This window comes from Cavia porcellus, unplaced genomic scaffold (genome assembly GCF_034190915.1).
Source record: "Cavia porcellus strain 051 isolate PalLab524CR breed Dunkin Hartley unplaced genomic scaffold, mCavPor4.1 scaffold_4, whole genome shotgun sequence".
In the NCBI taxonomy this organism is placed as follows: domain Eukaryota; kingdom Metazoa; phylum Chordata; class Mammalia; order Rodentia; family Caviidae; genus Cavia; species Cavia porcellus.
Window position 1 is genome coordinate 115831499 of NW_026947487.1, and position 16933 is coordinate 115848431.

Sequence of the window (16933 nt, forward strand, 5' to 3'; positions counted from 1 at the left end):
CTGGCAGGTCTGAGCTTCCTTACACATCACGGGGGCCAGGCACCCCTCGGGCTCTGGAAGTGCTCTCTGGCTGGTCTAGACCCCTTGCTTGGGGCTCTGACTTGTGGGTTAATTCTTTGCAATATTAACCTATGAAAGGAAAGTCTCCAAGACGCTACAGGTCACCCCTCAAGGAAACCCCAGGCCTGTGGGTCCTGTGGGAACGCAGAAGTCCAGAGAGGAAAGATAAACACAGAGCTGCCCCTGCGCCCTGGGAAGCAGGCTCCCCTTTGATCAAGGACAGCATGGAGCCTCCCAGACAGCGACAGACAGCCGGGCCGGGCCTGGGGCCCATCCCAAGCTCTCCTGCCAAGCCCCAGGACTTCCTGCTCCAAGCTGGGAAGCCCTTCCAATTTGTGTGAGCTCTGGCAGCCTGAACCTGACCCCGTCTCCGCGGGCTGTCCTCCCAGGCTGTATCACCAGCCCAGTTAGTGCAAATTCCTGTGGAGCCACGGATGGGCGGGGTCCTCCCCCGCCCAAGCCCGGGATCCAGCCAGGCCTTTATTTCCCTGCTCTGAGGGCCTCCTGGGTCGGACTGTGCTGCTCAGAGCTTCTTGCCAAGGGTTCCTCTCCTTCAAGGAAAGGAGGAAAAATATGCCTTAAAAAATATGACAAAACTGGGCATGGTGCTGCATGTCTATAATCCCAGCACTCAGGAGGCTGAGGCAGGAGGCCCTCAGAGAGTTGCAGGCCAGCCTGGACAACTTAGTGAGTTCAAGGCCAGCCTAAAATGTAAGAAGACTCTGTCTCAAAAAACCAAGATAAGAAAGTATATACATAAAACATAAGGAGTTCGAATACTTAGGAGCTCACGCTAAAAAGGCAGTGGACATGGCTCTCAGTTGTAAGGTCCAGGATGAAATCCTGCCCTCTTGGCCCTGCAAAAATGACTCCCCCGTCTGGTGGCTCACTGCAGGGGCCTTCACTGTACTTCTCTGCGAGGCAGAACGTTTTCTCATGTAGGAATCAGATCAAGCAGAGGTGGTGTTAATTCACACTTCCTGCTGAAGTATGAGTGACTCCCAGCAGAGAGAAACCCACTGGCTTAAAGAATATATCCATTGAGTCACCAAATATTCATTCATCAAACATTCACGTATATGTTATAGGCCAAGGTTAGGGGTACCCAGGAGAGTAAAACTGAGTCTTGCCCCTACCCTCCAAGGCTGACTCCCAAACAGAGCAAGCAGTCAGTCATCAATCAGTGTTTCTAGGAAACACGTAGGTGGCATGTTCAGTCTCGGGGGCTCTGAAAACAATCACTCACTCTTATCGCATCTGTACCTGGCAAGCACTAGCACCACCTCCATTTGAAGGTCAGGAAACTGAGTCTTAACATTAACATCTGTATGGTTTAGGAATATTCATTCATCAAACCTCTCAGAGCTGTGGGAGGCTGGAGAGTGGTCCAGAGAGGGACAGAACTTGCCTTGGGTGCCCCGTGGGTAAGTGTCAGGCCTAGGACTGGGCTCCACATGGCCCCTGTGCTGGAGGCCAGTGTTCCACGTGGTCAAAGGCAGTGAAGGAACTGGGTGCTATGGTGTATACCTGTTATCCCTGCACTCTGGAGGCTGAGACAGGAGGATCTTGAGTTCAAGACCAACCTGGGAAACTTAGCAAGATTCTGTCTCAAAATAAAAAGGAACAGGAGCCTAAAGCATGACAAGAGTGTGTTTTCCTGGATTCAGAGACCACCTGTGGTTTCCGGGGGTTTGGGGGGGCTGGGAGCCAGGGCTGGGGCAGCTCGGGTAGGGCCAAGAGCGGGAAACAGGCTGGGCCTTTCCTGATCTGGTAGCAGGGAGCCCTGATGGTCCTCATCCTTGGAGGCCCTTTCCTCTATTAAAAAAATACATTTACAAAGATCTTTTATCAGAATAAGCACAACTCAAGCTGGACTGTACTGCTTTTCTTCTTTCAAATTTTGGGAAAAAATCAAACCCCTTCCTGGGCCCGTCAGTGTGGCGTGGGCGCTGTACCCACTGTGCTGGCGGCTGGTGTCCTGGCGATTTGATGACACAGGTAGCAAAAGGCCATCAGGAGGAGCCGGGTCACCAGTGGTGCCTCCTGTCCTCGCTGGCTTCCTGCGGAGCCCAGGGCAGGGGGACAGGCAAACAGCCCCGAGGTTGCATAATCCGCCAAGGAGAGCGGCCAGCCCTGTCGGGCGCCAGCCAAGAGTGGAAACAGATGTCGCGCTGGGCTGCCCTCTGCTGAAGAGCCAGACCCTGGCTGCAGGTCACCGGCCTCTGTGTCCACCCCATCTCCCACCCCAAAGTGAGCCTCTGCGGCAGACCGCTGCAGGACGAGGGGGCCCTTCCAAGCAGAAAGAAGCCACAAGGCCCGGCGTGCTCTGGTCCTGCAGTCCAGCTGCCCTGGCCTGAGCCTGGCCCAGCCACAGTGGCCTTTCCCGGGGTGCTCTTTAAGTGAGCACCCGGGCCCACCCCAGGGCAGATTTGCTCCTCAGTCATCTGTTTTTGTTTTACCCCCAAAACAAATCTGACCATGAAGCATGCTTGCCCCTCTTTTTTCCCCGCCCAAGATAAATGCCTTGTACAGCCTCTTAGGATGAGACCACAGCGCCTCACCAAAGGCCTGATGAGCCCAAGTCCCCCTCAGCTGCATACAGACTGTCACAGGGCCCACCTACATCCAGTGAGCAGAACCTGGCTCCACAAACTCAGAACTCACGAGTCCCCCCAGTTCCAAGGAGCAGCCAGGACCAGGAGCCTGACAAATCCGGTCTCCTCCTCTCTTGCCCCCAGCCTGGCCTGACCTCGGGGCCAGGGGTCTCGGTATGTTGCCCTCTGCCTCTCCCACCCCAGCGCTCTAACCTCCTGCACACATGCGCTGTGCACCCTGCTGTGGCCTGCATGAGCTTTGTCCCCTAAGGGTCCAGTGTTGGACACTTGGCTCTTACTGTGGCCATGCTTGGAGGGGCGGCTTTAAGAGGCAGAGTCTGGTGAGAGGTCTTTGGGTCTTTGCGGGCAGGTCTTTCAAAAGACTTCAGGTAGTTCTGGACCTGAGTTAGTTGTCCTAGATCTAGCTGCCCCCGGAGCCCCCAGCATCTGCAGCCATGTGACGTCCCCTTCCACACCTACTTCTGCCCCACGACAATGCTGGCCTTGCTCACAGTCAGCAGTCCTAGAGTCGCCCAGCACTGGGCATCAAACTTCCCCGACCCAAAGGAGTAAGGTGGGCCCTGCCCCTGGAACACCACTCACCCAGCCATCCTCATGCCGCGCAGGTTCCATGAGCGGGGGACACAGGACAAAGGAGCCCAGGCTCCTTTCCACAGCCTGCCACGCTGCAGGCTTCTCTTCTTTGTACCTCTGGCATTTGGGGCCGGTCCTTCTCTGAGGTGGGGGACTGTCCTGTGTGCTGTAGCTACAGCAGCTTCTCTAGTCTCAGCCCCCTAGATGCCCAGAGCACCCCGTTCACCTCCAGTTGTGACAAACCTAGCATCTTGTTGGGACAAAATCCCCCATTAATCCCCCAACTTAAAGGGAGGAGAGTTTTATTGTGGCTCACGTCTCAGTCTGTAATCTGTTGGCTCCAAGGCAGGATGGCAGGACAGGCACCTGGCGGAGGACAGCCCAGCCTGACTGACAGGAAGCAGAGAGGGAAGGGAGGAGCTGGAGTAGGAGAGAAACCCATCTTGGCCATGCCTCCTGTGACTTGCCTGTCCTGCCCTGACCTCATGTCCTCAAAGAGCACCGGCTGCGAGCCCTGTAGTCACCTTGCAAAAGCCCCAGGCCTGTGTCCGAATGAGGCTCTTGGGGGCATCCAGCCATAAACCATAACACCTGGGCTACTTGGCTTCTTCAGCTGTCAGATTCTGGGCTTCCTGGCTTTGGGCCATGTTTTGTCACCCGAGTCGCAGAGCATGAGCTTGGAATTTCAGAGCACTTAGGAAAATACCTCCTTGGTGTGTGGTTCCGAGACAACCTATGTCTTCCTCAGGCTCACACGGTCAGGCCAACCTCCTGACCCATGTGGTGAGGCCAGGTCCTCCTCACCCACGCCAGAATTCTCAGGCTGTTTGTCTTCTCAGGGCAGCTTTTTCTCCCTCAGATTCTTATCCCTCTACTTTCAATCCAAATAGCAAAGCACTCACAACTCATTCAGAAACACAGTTAACACTCTGGGAGGCTGAGGCAAGAAGATCACAGATTCAAGCCCAGCCTGGGCAGCTTAGTGGACTTAGCGAGATCCTGACTAAAGATAAAAAATAAAGATCTGGGGAAAGCTCAGGACAAAGGCCCTGGCATCGATGCTCAGTCCCAAAAAAATAAAATGAAACAAATACAAACAGACACAGGCTGGGCTGCCAGAGAAGGGTCTCCAACTCCAGTGGCTGGAAGGGGACAGCCTGCTCCATCCCCGTGGCGACCACTGGGCCACCCTGCGAGGGTAGGGAGCAGACGCCACCCTGGGTGCACAGCTCCTACCATGTGCGTCTTTGTCTCACACATGGAAAATGTTCCTGAGAGTAGAATTTGGTTAAATTCCACTTGAACTCCCTTTCCACTAACTCAGTTTCTGCTTTGTCCTGAGCCATGCATTGCTAAGAGCATGGGCCAGTGTTCAAATCCAGGTCTGCTGCTCCCTGAACTGCCCTGGGCAGTGGGCAGTTCTTAGAGCCTTGGTCCCTGCCCCATCGGGTGCTGTGCAAATTAAAAGTAAAATCCACAAACGATAGTGGGCTCAGAACACGATGCCTAAGAAGGGCTTGTGTTAAAGATAATCTGTGTCGTCCCAGAGGACGCTGGAGAAATAAAGCGGTGAGAATGAGCTCACAGCCAATCAGCCTGAAGACAGCCGGCAGCCAGGACTCCAGGGGCTTCTAGAGACAGGAAAGGATGACAGTGATGTGGCCCTGTGGATACCCACCTGCTGCCCCCAGCCATGATCCTGATGGCTTTACCTACTCACCCTCTGTTAGGATGGGGGGCAAATTGAGCACAGGATAACGGCCACACGATGATGATAATTATCAGTGAATCTTAGATATATAAATGACAGTGGTAATGCTTAGCCCAAGCCAGCCAAGTACCTGGCACGCTTACTCGAGGCTCAGGAGAACTCTCAGGGACCGTTCCTGTCCCCTTTTCTCAGATGGACAGGCTAAGCCTGGACACATTGCCTAACTGGTCTAAGGCCAGAATCTGCCCCCCACTGCCCAGGAACTCCTGTCCCCAGGGCTGTCATTCGCCACTGGGTCAGGACCTCTGGACACAAATGGAAACTTTCATACTTTTCTGAGGCCATATGAGAATAATACACAGCCTCCAATCATCTGCAGACCTGCCAAGGGAAGACAGGCTCATGTGGCTGCATTTTAATGCTGTCTCCTCTCCGCCCTGGCTCTGCTCCCGTCTGGGTGGGGACAGTGGGGCTGGGCCCCTGCCTCCTCTCTAGGGCAGTCTTCCCTTGTTCAGCTGCAGTTGGGGTCAATCTTGGGGTCACTGTTGGGCTCAGCACGGGGCCCTGGTGTCCCCTGCCTGGCTGAGCGTCCCGATGCTGTCTGTTGCCCTGGCGTAGCAGTGGGGTCATGAGGAAGATCACCCTGACAGCGAAGATTTCTCTGCACGAAACAAATGAAAACACACAAATAAATGAAATAAACCACGCATGGACCAAACCAACCCGCTCTTTCTCATGGGGTGACTGCGGGCCTCTGCTTCTCCCTTCTCCCTGCTGTCACCCTCCTGCTCTGACCAGCAACTCCCTGAGTCCTGGTTGAGGTCTGGCAGACCGGCCTGGGATGGGGGAGAGTGCGTGAGCCCAGCCAAACTAATGGAAAAACAGGAGGGGAAGAAAGAGAGTGCGTGGCTGGGAAGAGGAACTGCCAACCGGTCCTGGGAAAGCCAGGGCATCAGTGATACCCAGTGGGGACTGAATCCGACCCCCCCCAAATCATGAGGCACTGGCAGCATCAACTTGGGGCTGTGCAAGACACCCCCTGCTGGAGCAGCCAGATACTGCAAGGAAAAAAGATGGGCATGAAAATTAAACGGAGTAATACATAAAAAATGGCCTTGCCAATTTACCACCAGTAAATGAAATCTTATTAAAATGAAAGTCATGGTGGCCCAGTTTTTTTTATCTACTGCCTTCACCTAATTTGCTAAGGGAAGGAGCAGAGATGGATTGGAGGAAGGGTAAACATTAGTCCCAAAATCATAAAATATGGGAGGGGACACAAGCCCAAAGGTGAGGAGCGGGTCACCAAGTTACACGCTGGCAGACACTGGAATTCCGTGCCCATGTGAAAATGGAGCTTGATTCTACTTAGAGACTTGAGGAAATGTTCATAATGTATTCCTAAGTTATAAAAAGTGAATTAAACCGAATGAGTAGCAGATTCAGACATTTGCAAAAGTGCCTATATTTTTACGTGTCTGTGCACATAGAAAGGTGTGGAAAAGCACACGCCAAGATAGTAACACTGGCTATTTCTGGGACTGAATCCTTTTTCCCTCTCCTGTGGGTTCCCATTTTCCTGCAAATGATATGATTTGTAACTGTAAAGTGATTAACTGTAATATTAAGAGGGGATTAGGAAAAGCATCGGGCTTATCAGAAACAATAAAATGATTTCCAAGACTCTGCAGAAGTCTTTCTTTGCTTTGGGGGCAGCTTGATTAGCCATGGCTGCTCCTCTCTAGGGAGGTCAAGGACTCGATTTGGATCCACATCCAACATGCTGCCTAGAAACACACAGCTGCCCCTGCCACAGCAGGAACTGAGGAGAAACAAGGACAGGACGGTGTGGCACCTCCCCACCCTGGGAAAGCAGCACACATGCACGTACAGATGTGCATGAACACGTATACACACACGCAAGCACACACATGCATTGCACACACTGCACTGCACACACAGGAACGAACCTGCATACATGCATGCATGCATTGACACGCACACACACATGCATGCACATGCACACACACACACACACACACTTGACTGTAAATCCAGGTACCGCCTCTGAGCTCAAGGTCAGTGACTGCACCCTAAGTCACCCAGTGCTGAGCCCCGGGGTCTGGCAGAGCACAGAACTGAAAGCAGGCTTCCTTCAGTAAAAAGACGAGATGAAACAAATACCTGAAAAATGGGATACAGGGGATGAATGGAGTGAAAAGGGAGAAAAGGATGCATTTGATGAAGCAAAAGGAGCCGGAATGAGTGGGTAACATCATGAAGTTGCCCTCCTGGCCCACAGGGTTCTGTGAGGGAAGGAGAAAAGCTGAGTGGAGGAGGGGAGTGAAGGGGAGGAGCTGGGGCGGAGGGAGGGAATGAATGGAGACCTGTGCTGACATGGGGAGGCCCATGGTGGAGGGGAAGGAGTCTTGCCGGGCAGGTGTCCCAGGAGCGTTTGGTGGCTCAGAGGCTTGCGTGGAGCAAGGCATCTGATCTGTGCTTGGTTCCTTTACCACCCTCGAGCAGCTCTGCCTGGCAGCCCTTCTCCTAAGCCTGTCTGGCCTTAGAGGAAACTGAGTCTGGGGAAGCGCTGCTCAGCTAGAAGCCTGGTTCCAGGCTGGGGCCCTGGAAGCAGAGTCCAATGGGGATGCGCAAGCAGCAAGCTCCCACGGTGGGGTGGGGTGGGGTCTCGGGACATCCCCTGTGGAGGGAGGGGCGGAAGGCAGAGCTGCCAGGTGTGGAAGCCCCGGAAAGAGCTGGGGTGGCCCTGCAGGCTGGTCCAAAGCCAGCCTGTCTCCTCCATCCCTAGAGCCAGTTGTGGGGCACAGGGAGGGCACTGTGAACTGTGTGACCTCCTCACTGATTCCCGTCCTAGGACTGCCCCACTGCAGTACCACAAGCCAGGTAGACAAACTGTTGTAGTTGTGGGGACCAGAAATCTGGAACCCAGGGACCTTCTGGGTTGGTGCTTCTGAAGGCTCTGAGGAAGGATCTGTCCGGGTCCCTCTCCCTGCTGTGGTGACAGTCACGTGTCCATCATTCTAGCAGTTGATTCAGCATTTAGACCTTGGCCTCTTTATCATGCGGCCTGTCCCTGGTGTCCATGTCTGCACATGGCCATCTTCCCCATTCCTACTGGAGTAGGGCCCATCCTACTCAGCGTGACCTCACCTTAGCCAGCCATGTCTGCAATGGCCCTGCTTCCAGGTAAACTCACATTTGCTTGGGGGTCAGAATATCACTGCATCTTTCCTAAGGGACACAGTTCAACTCAAAGCACCAGCCAAGAAATTTTCCCAAGTGGCCAGAAGCTGAGTGCTGTATACAGCCAGCATCTCTCATGGCAGCTGGGGATCAGAGTCCTTCAGTCCTGCAGGACACCTGGGTATCACAGCATCTGCTACAGAAATGAGGTTCTGGTAGTATAAATCCCTCCCCAGGGTCACAGGGCCAACAAAAAGTGAAGGGGTAGAAGCTGTGAGCTCAGACATGAGCTATGAGCTAGCCCCTTACCTGGCCAAGGGGGAGCCCGGGATGGAAATGATTACACTTGCTTTACAGAAACGTGGTCCTGACTACCCTGAAAAGAATGGAAGCTAGGGAGACCTGGCTACAGCAATCTGCACTGGCAGGATGGGGCCCAGCCTGTGGCAGGCAGAAGAGTGGCCCCCAAAGACGTCCATTTCTAAGACCCAAGCACCTGTGACTATATCACCTTGCCCAGCAGAAGGATCTTTGCAAATACAATTTAATCGAAGTTGTTTGCTTTTGAGAGAGGATCTCTCTCAGTTCTAAGTTTCCCAACCTGGACTCAAACTCGCAGTCCTGCCTGCTGTGTCATCTTCCAGAATGCTGGGATTAGAGTCCTGTGCCACCACGTCTAGCTAAGTCAGAGATGCTGAGGTGGACAGATTATGCTGCATGATTCAGGTGAGCCCAATGTGATCACAGGGTCCTTATGGGGCTGGCAGGAGGGTCAGCATGAGACATGACAACAAGATCAGGGGTGCAAAACAGAGACAGAGACTGGAGGTGCAACCCTGCTGGCTTTGAAAATGGGAGAAGGGACCACGAGCCCAGGCATGCAGGCGGCCTCCAGAAGTGGAGAAAGGAGGGGGCCAATCCTCTCCTAATACCTCAGAGGAAACAGCCCTGCCACACTTATGATAGCATGGAAGGCTCCTTTTAGATGGAAGACCTCCAGGGCTGTAAGGATAACTTCATGCCACTTAAGCCACTATGGTAATTTATTAAAGCAATTAATGCATGTAAGAAACTAATGCATGATGCAGGTGAGAAGGGCGAAGTTGGGGAGCGGGTGGGCGTAGGACACTGGTACAAAGCTGACTCTGCATGTTGCCTTGACTGACACAGCTCCAGACCCGGCACCCTCCTCCTTTAGCTCGTTACTCACCAGCCTCCTCCCCGCACCCCTCCCAGCCCCACTGGGCTCCATCCAACCTCATTCCTGGACCAGACGCTTCCAAGTGCTGTAAGTGGACGTGCTCTGCCGAGAACGCCCTCTCTCTCCAAACACACACACACAAAAAAAACAAACACAATGTTCATCTGTTTTCCACCATGTGCATTTTACCCCAAATGCCACATCCTCAAGGTGAGAGACCTCACACTACCCCGGCTGAGGGACTTGGGCCACCCAGCCACTCTCTTTCCCCAGTTTTGATTCTCTCTGCCGCACGTATGACTCACATTTTCCTGTCTGGCTTGCTTATTCCCTGTCTCGTGCTCAAGGTCAGCTGCCTAAGAGTGGAGACCTTGCCCACCTGCTCTCTGGGGACTCCGGTGCCTAGGGCAGGACGCAGAACACAGCAGGAGCTCGAGTGTCAGGTGGGCGGTGGGTGGCTGCTGGCTGCAGGGATAAAAGGCTGGCTGGACGGAGATGGGTGGAAAGACGTAAATAGAGAAAGACGGAACTATGGGTGGATGGGAGACGGGGTGACTGGGAAACCTGGACGGATGGCAAGACAGAGGGCTGGAAGGACAAGCGAACGAGGAGACGAGTGGACTGAAGAACAGGTGGACGGAAGGATAAAAAGATAGCTTGCTGTTACCATGAGAGGATGGACAGAGTGATGGGAGAATAAAAAGATAGTGTCTGAGCCTCTGAGTGGATGGAAGATTAAACAGATAGAATGCAGTGCATGGATGGAAGGGCGGGCGGAGGAGGCTGGGTGGGCGGATAGAAGGTTGGGAGACTGAGAATGGGTAGAGGGGAGGGTGGGTAGAGGAACGCATCAGGGCGTGGACTGATGGGACATTGCATGGGTGGGAAAAGACGATGAACAGATACAATAACGGGTGCGTAGAAGTATTTGGGTGGAAGACGAGTAGACGCAGTATGATCTGTGAGCAGAACAGTGGATAGAAGGACGGGGACATGGGGAATGGAAAGAAGAGGAATACACAGAACAAGGGGTCGGGGAGAAGTCGGGAGGAAAGAAGGAAGGATGGAAGGATGGAAGGATGTGATAAGAGGACAGAGGGCAGGAAGAAAGGACCAGGAAGGACGCATGTGCGGTCCCCCAGGACGCAGCCAGCAAACTGAGCACGGGAGACACTGCCTGTACTAAGCAGCCGTGTTCAGCAGGGTCGGGCTGCTCTAAGACGCTTGCTGCCAAATGATGGAAGTCAACGGGCTGTTTGCACCTTCAGTCCTCTGAACCAGATACGATAATCGCCTTAACTCCTGAGCAAATATCTATATTTAATGAACTCCCCACCTGATGCCAGCTCTGCTCCACAGCTGTTGGCTTATCTGCTTTATCACCAGGCTTGATGCTTGATAATCCCAGTTCAAAGCTTAGCATTAGCTGCTCCCACCACCGAGGGGCCCCTCTGGGCTCCGGCTTCCCTCCCAAAAAAGACTGGCTCCCAATCATTTCCCTGGTTAGAACTCTTAGAAATCTGTGGCTAGAGATCCAGTGTAAACTCCAGGGATCCCAAAGCCTTCACACTGAGCCCCTGCATAACTCACTAATTTCATTTTCTACCTGTCTTCTTCTGTCTTTAAAGCCCGTGCCAGGCTATGAGTGCCCTAAGGACCTTTGCCCTTCTCTCTGTCTATGGAAGAGGACTCCATTCTCAAGGTCCTGTTGTCCTGGCTTGGCGGCTCCTCCAACTCGCCCTCATGCCGGGGTCATCACAGTCTGCTGCCCAAAGCTGCTCCTTCTGCACCGTCCGTGATCCTGCGGGAGCCTGCCTTTCACCCAGGAGGAGCCCGGAATGCTGCCTCCCTTGTCCTTCCCACCGTCAGCACCAGGTGTCAGTGCGCTCCCTCTGCCACTACTGAGCCCTGGCCCCTTCCACTGAGACCCCAACCCCATACCTCTTTGCCCCTCCTGCAACCCACAGGGGTCACCAGCCTGATCCAGGACACATCTGCCTGGGCTCAGAGTAAACCCATCTCGTCTCACAGGGCCTCATCTGCTCTGCCTCCCCTGCAGCCCGGGGTCACCGCCCAGTGCTGCCTTGTGCAGCCCTGGGTAGCAGGTTCTCTCACTCTCTGCTAGGACCACTTAGCCTGGGTAATCCCCCATCTTCTCCTTCTCCTCCTCCTCCTCATGTTCCACAATTACAGCAACAGCAGCTAACTCTTGAGAGCCCCCTCCACGCTAGAAACACTTCGTTACAGACAAACCCCAGGCAATCCCCGTAACCAAGGATTTCTAAACCCATTTTACAGATGAGCAAAACAAGGCTGAGAGCTCAAAGGACTGGCTAAGCACTTGGCAACTAATCTGAAATCTGACCCTGGGCAGCCTGACTCTGGAGTTCCCTGGAAAATCTTTCTCTTTCGCCCCAGGGCGAGGTCTGCTGCTTCCCCCACCTTTGGGCACCCACACAGCCTGCACTCAGCCCAGACATCTCCACTGTGCCTGCTCTATCCTGGATGTAGAGGGTCACTTCCAAATTTGGCCTGCAAAACTACCTCCCAGCCCTTGTGCATAGGCCAATCCCACCACTGCAAATTGATTTTCCCTCTCTCTGCGGCTTGGCCTTGGGACTTCGTTTGGAGGACAGAAACCAGGAGCCCAGGTCTTGGAAGACTGGCATCTCATTTCCTCTTGGATCCCAGCTGCCTTCGGGTGGGGAAGTCCAGGCTGCACTGCTGAGCAATAACAGCTTTGTGGACAGATACATCCAGGGCCAGGCCACCTCAGCCACTGCAGACTGGCCCCAGGTGACTGCCCAACCCCCAGATACAGGACAGGGCTCACGAGGAGGGATGGCCTCCAGGAGCTTAGCCAAGCCACAAATCTGAGGCCATATTGAAGCTATGGTTATTTTAACCCCCTGGCTTGGTTCATCGTCCAGCCTCAATTTGCCCAGCTGAAAGGCAGAAGTAGTGACTCCTGCCTTCCCGGCTTACTGCAGGACTAGGTGAAGGCTCTCCTAAAAGAAGGTGGTCAGTGTCTAACTGGGGTGCAGCCAGGAGGACAGTGGACCCCTCTCCACCCACTGTGCCCCAGGTCCGGGCCACAGACTCCTCATCTCATCCTTCTGTGTCTGAACCGTCCAGGACCAGGCTCCGGGCTCTGGCCAAGCACACGGTGGCCACGGGGCAGGTGCCGTCCACTCACCCACAGCAGCAGCCCTAGGGCCCAGGGCGCTGTGGTGAATCCGGGAGGACATTCTCCAGGCCAGCTGTCTCGAAGTCACCTGCAGGGGCCAGGTACGAGAGAAGTGCACCAGCAAGCGAGCCCAAGAACAGACTCTGTTACACCTACTAGGTACACAGGCTACGCCAATAAAGTGTTAACTTCATATGCAAATCAGGCATCTGTAAGTCATTCAGAAAGTGGGTCTGGGGTTGCTGGGGGAACTCAGATCACAGGGGAGTGACCTGCTTTCTTCTTGAGATAGCAGACATGTTCCAAAATTAGTTACGGCGTTGGTTGCACAACTCTGAGTACGCTGAAAACCAGTCATGGAACCGTGCACCTTACAAGGCGCTGCACGTGAATTCCATCTCACTAAAGCTGTCCCAAAAGCGATGGCAAAATAAGGGGAGAAAAGAGCGCAAATCCCAGGGAGTTCTCACGGTAACCCGGCAGGACAACTGCCCCGGGTTGGTCGCAGAGCCCAGCAGGTCCCATTCTACTGCCCTGCCCTTCCTGCGAAGGGAATCACTCAGTGTACGCTCCTCTGTGTCTGCCTTCCACGCGTTTGTGACATTTGTCCAGATCCACGGGTGGCTGAGACGTAGCTGTTTTCATTGCTGTAGAGTATTCCGCTGTAGGACCGGCCGCTAACCAGCTTCTCTGCGCCAGGCTTTCCAGGGCTTAGGTGCGGCGCCTGCGAGCAGGAGTTCTCAGGGCTCCCAAGAGCATGCACATGCACATGCGCCTTTCGTGAGTAAAGAGCCAAGCGAGCGGCAGGGCGGGCCAGAGCCCTGTTCAACAGATCCTGCCAGGCTCCGGTTTAGCTCCGCTGTGTTTGCACTGTTTGGCCAGACGCGTCCCCTGGGAGGTGCTGGAGTCAGAGGCCGGGCCAACCCCTCTCCCAGGCCCCTCCCCTCCAGGTTGGCAGAACATGCACCCGGACTGCACCAGGTAATTGAATTGGGTTAAGCACAATGTCCTCATCAGTGGAAAGGGACAAATACAGGGCTATTCTAGCCGGGCGTGGTGGCTCATGCCTGTAATCCCAGCACTCGAGAGGCTGAGGCAGGAAGATCATTGTGAGTTCCAGACCAGCCTGGACTACAAAGTGAACTCAAAGCCAGCCTGAACTGCATAGTGAGACCCTGTCTCAAAAAACAAAACAAACAAAAAACAGGGCTACTCTGCCGGATGGGGGAACGTGCTCCGGAAAGCACTCGAAAATAAATAAGCAAATGTTGTCTTGTTAACCCCATATTTTTTCTCTCTTTTTAATTGTTTTTGTGTTTTTGAGACAGGATCTCCTTACATAGCCCAGGTCGGTCTTGCCTACAGTATGGAGCCCAGACTGGCCTGAAACTCGTGTCGATCCTCCTGCCTCTGCCTTCGGAGCGCTGGGATTACAGGTGTGCACCTCCTGGGCAGGCAGTTACACTGTTTTTAAATCACGCATTAGTTCTGTTGTCTCACCTTCTGGTTTTCTGATTTTCTTAAGTCAAGCTCATATTAAAAGTGGGGCTGGGGCTGGGGTTCACAGCTGGAATCTCAGCACTCAGGAGGCTGGATTAGGAGGCTCACTGTAAATTCAGCCTGCGCTACGTAAGCGAATTCAAGGCCAACACGCACTACTTAGTGAGACCCTGTCTCAAAAAAAAAAAAGAAAGAAAAGAAAAGAAATTGCAATTTTATTTACAGTTTATATTAAATAAAAGCCTTCAGGCATATTAAAGTCAAATTGACACCAGAAGTAAAAACACAGCCTTTGGCTTTGGGAGCTCCAGGCCCAGAGCATGGTCAGGGCGTCCTCCTGTGAAGGTTCACAGCTGGTGCAAGGTCACTCTGCTGATCTCAGGGATGTTGCGTGGTCTGCTAGCTGCTTTATGGAGCTGTAAATTTTCCCAGGGCACTATTTTTGCCACAGGGACCAGTGGCTTGGGAAGGGAAATAGGAGGCTGGAGGATGAGATGCCCTGCACCCCACCTCAGGCTCCTGGGCAGAGGAGGCTCGTGTGCACTCCGGGATCCCCTCAGGCAGTCTCGGGCGCCTGAATCACAGGGGCACTGTGGAGGACAGGAAGATGCAGTGTGTTTCAAATGGTCTGGACCTGTGGACCAGCTTGGTTCTCATTTCTTGCCTTTTATTTTTTAATTCTCTTTTGATGAAGCTTAGTATAATAAAAGAGGTAGCTGGGGCTGAAAGATAAAAACTGTTATCTGACGCAGGGAATGTTTCCAGCTGAGATGGAGGATCAATGAAATCCCCAACTGAGCTTTCAACTCATTAGCGCCTCTGTAATCTGTGGTGCGCTGGATGGGGGACCAGAGGCACACACACACACACACACACACACACAGCTTGTGCTATCGCAGGGTGCCAGGCAGGAGGGGCACCTGGGAAGGTGCTGGGAAATAGACACGTCTGGATCTGGATCCTCTGGCCCAGGGCAGTTCATGCTGAGGCTGTGTGAGTCAGCTTTCCTGTCACTGTGACAGAGTCCTTGAGCAAATCAATTTAAAAATCAGCTTCATGGGAGGTCGAGGCAGGAAGGTTGCAAGTTCAGTCCTAGTCTTGGGCACTTAATGGCTTAGCAAGATCCATCTCAAAATAAAAAGGGATGAGGTTGTAGATCAGTGCACACTCCTTGAGTTCAACTCTCAGTACCACCAACAAAACATTTTAGTTTGGCTTATAGTTTCAGTCCATGATTTTGGCCTCATCACTGTGGGCTTGAGGTGAAACTGGCCATCATGCCACGGAGTGTGCGGTGGAACAAGCCACGCCCACCACGGAGGCTAGGAGGGGCCCTTTAAGGCCACGCCCCCCGTGGCGTGCTTCCTCCCACCAGGCCCCACCTCCGGAAGTTTCTGCCATCTGCAGGAAGCACCACCAGCTGAAGACCCTACCTGGGCACCTGAGCCCTGGGGGACACTGCAGCTCCAAACCCTAACAGAGAGGCTCGCATGGTGACCCTCGCAGGACTGCTGTCCTCGGAGGCTGATTCTTCCTCCCACTTTTTGTTTCTGAGTGTTGACAGTTGCCTGACTTTACAAACCAGACATGGATGTAGGACCCCAAACCCACTCATCTGCCTTCTGGTGGGGAGGCTGTGTAAATAAACTCCCACTTACCAGCTGCAGAATCCTGAAAGTGGTCCTCAGTGTCTCTGGGCCTCGGTTTCCTCAGCTGGAGAATGGGAGAAAATGACAACCCAGCTTCACAAAGCTGTGGGATTACAGGAATTCCACAGCAGGCTCTTGGGCCGAGGCAGGTGGGTGCTCAGCACCGCCACCTCTGCCACTTCCTCTTCCTACCAGCTCAGATTGCCATGGAGGTGTTTAATTTCTGCCAAGCCAGCTTTGCGGTGGATGAGTGGGGAGTTTCAGAACTAGCATTTCAGGCTGGCTCCTTCCCAACCCAAGCAACCTCTGCTCAAGCTGTCGTGTGGCCCCTGTGTATCAAAACGGCCACAAAGGTGAAAGGGTCTGTCCCAGCCAATTAGCAAACAGTCTCCTATTACCTCCTCAGGACCCCATGCCAGCCTCCGGGGTCCTCTCCCACTGTCCATGGCCTGCCATCAGGGCCAAACCTGGACAGCAGGGTTTTGGGGACCTTGCAGCCCAGGTCCCTTTGGACGAGGTCCTCCATGTCTCCATGGTATCACACCATGGATGTGTCTCACTGGGCTCACCAATGCTGTCACCCCACCATCTGCAGCGCAGGAGAAACTGGGGGTCTGAGATGGAAAATAACCACTTGAGGTCCTCATGGGTGAGTGGAGCCAAGGTCTCTGGAACCTCACAGATGCCTCAAAATGAGGCAAAATGAGACAGAGCACTGCAGGGGCAGAGGACAAACTCCCTCCTGGGCCTTAACCTGTTACTCATGAAACCCATAATGTGTTTTCTTCCAAGATGGTCAGGCACTTAACAGCTGTTTCTTCTTTTTAAAAACTGTGAGTCATGGGACCAGGGATTTAGCTCAGTGGCACAGCACCTGCTGGGCAAGTGTGAGGTCATGAGTTCAATTCCCAGAACCAATAAAAAATTTTTTTAAAAATAACTCTTTATTGGACACCCAGTGGGTAACTAACAGCAGGACAGAGCTGGACTGTCATTGTGCATCTGTCTTCTTTATTGTCTGCTGACAATTTTGGGTCTGCTTATCTCTGCAGAGAGGGAGTTAATCATTCAGGGAGTGCCTGTCTCAAAGCTGGCCCTAAATTTACGTAATTATCTCATCTCCCAGCCTGGGGATCCCAGGATAAGAGATTTACAGGGACATTCAACTACCAGTGAGCACCCAGGAGCCTCTAAGCCTACGGTCACCTTGGATTCCAGCAGAGCCTCCGCAGG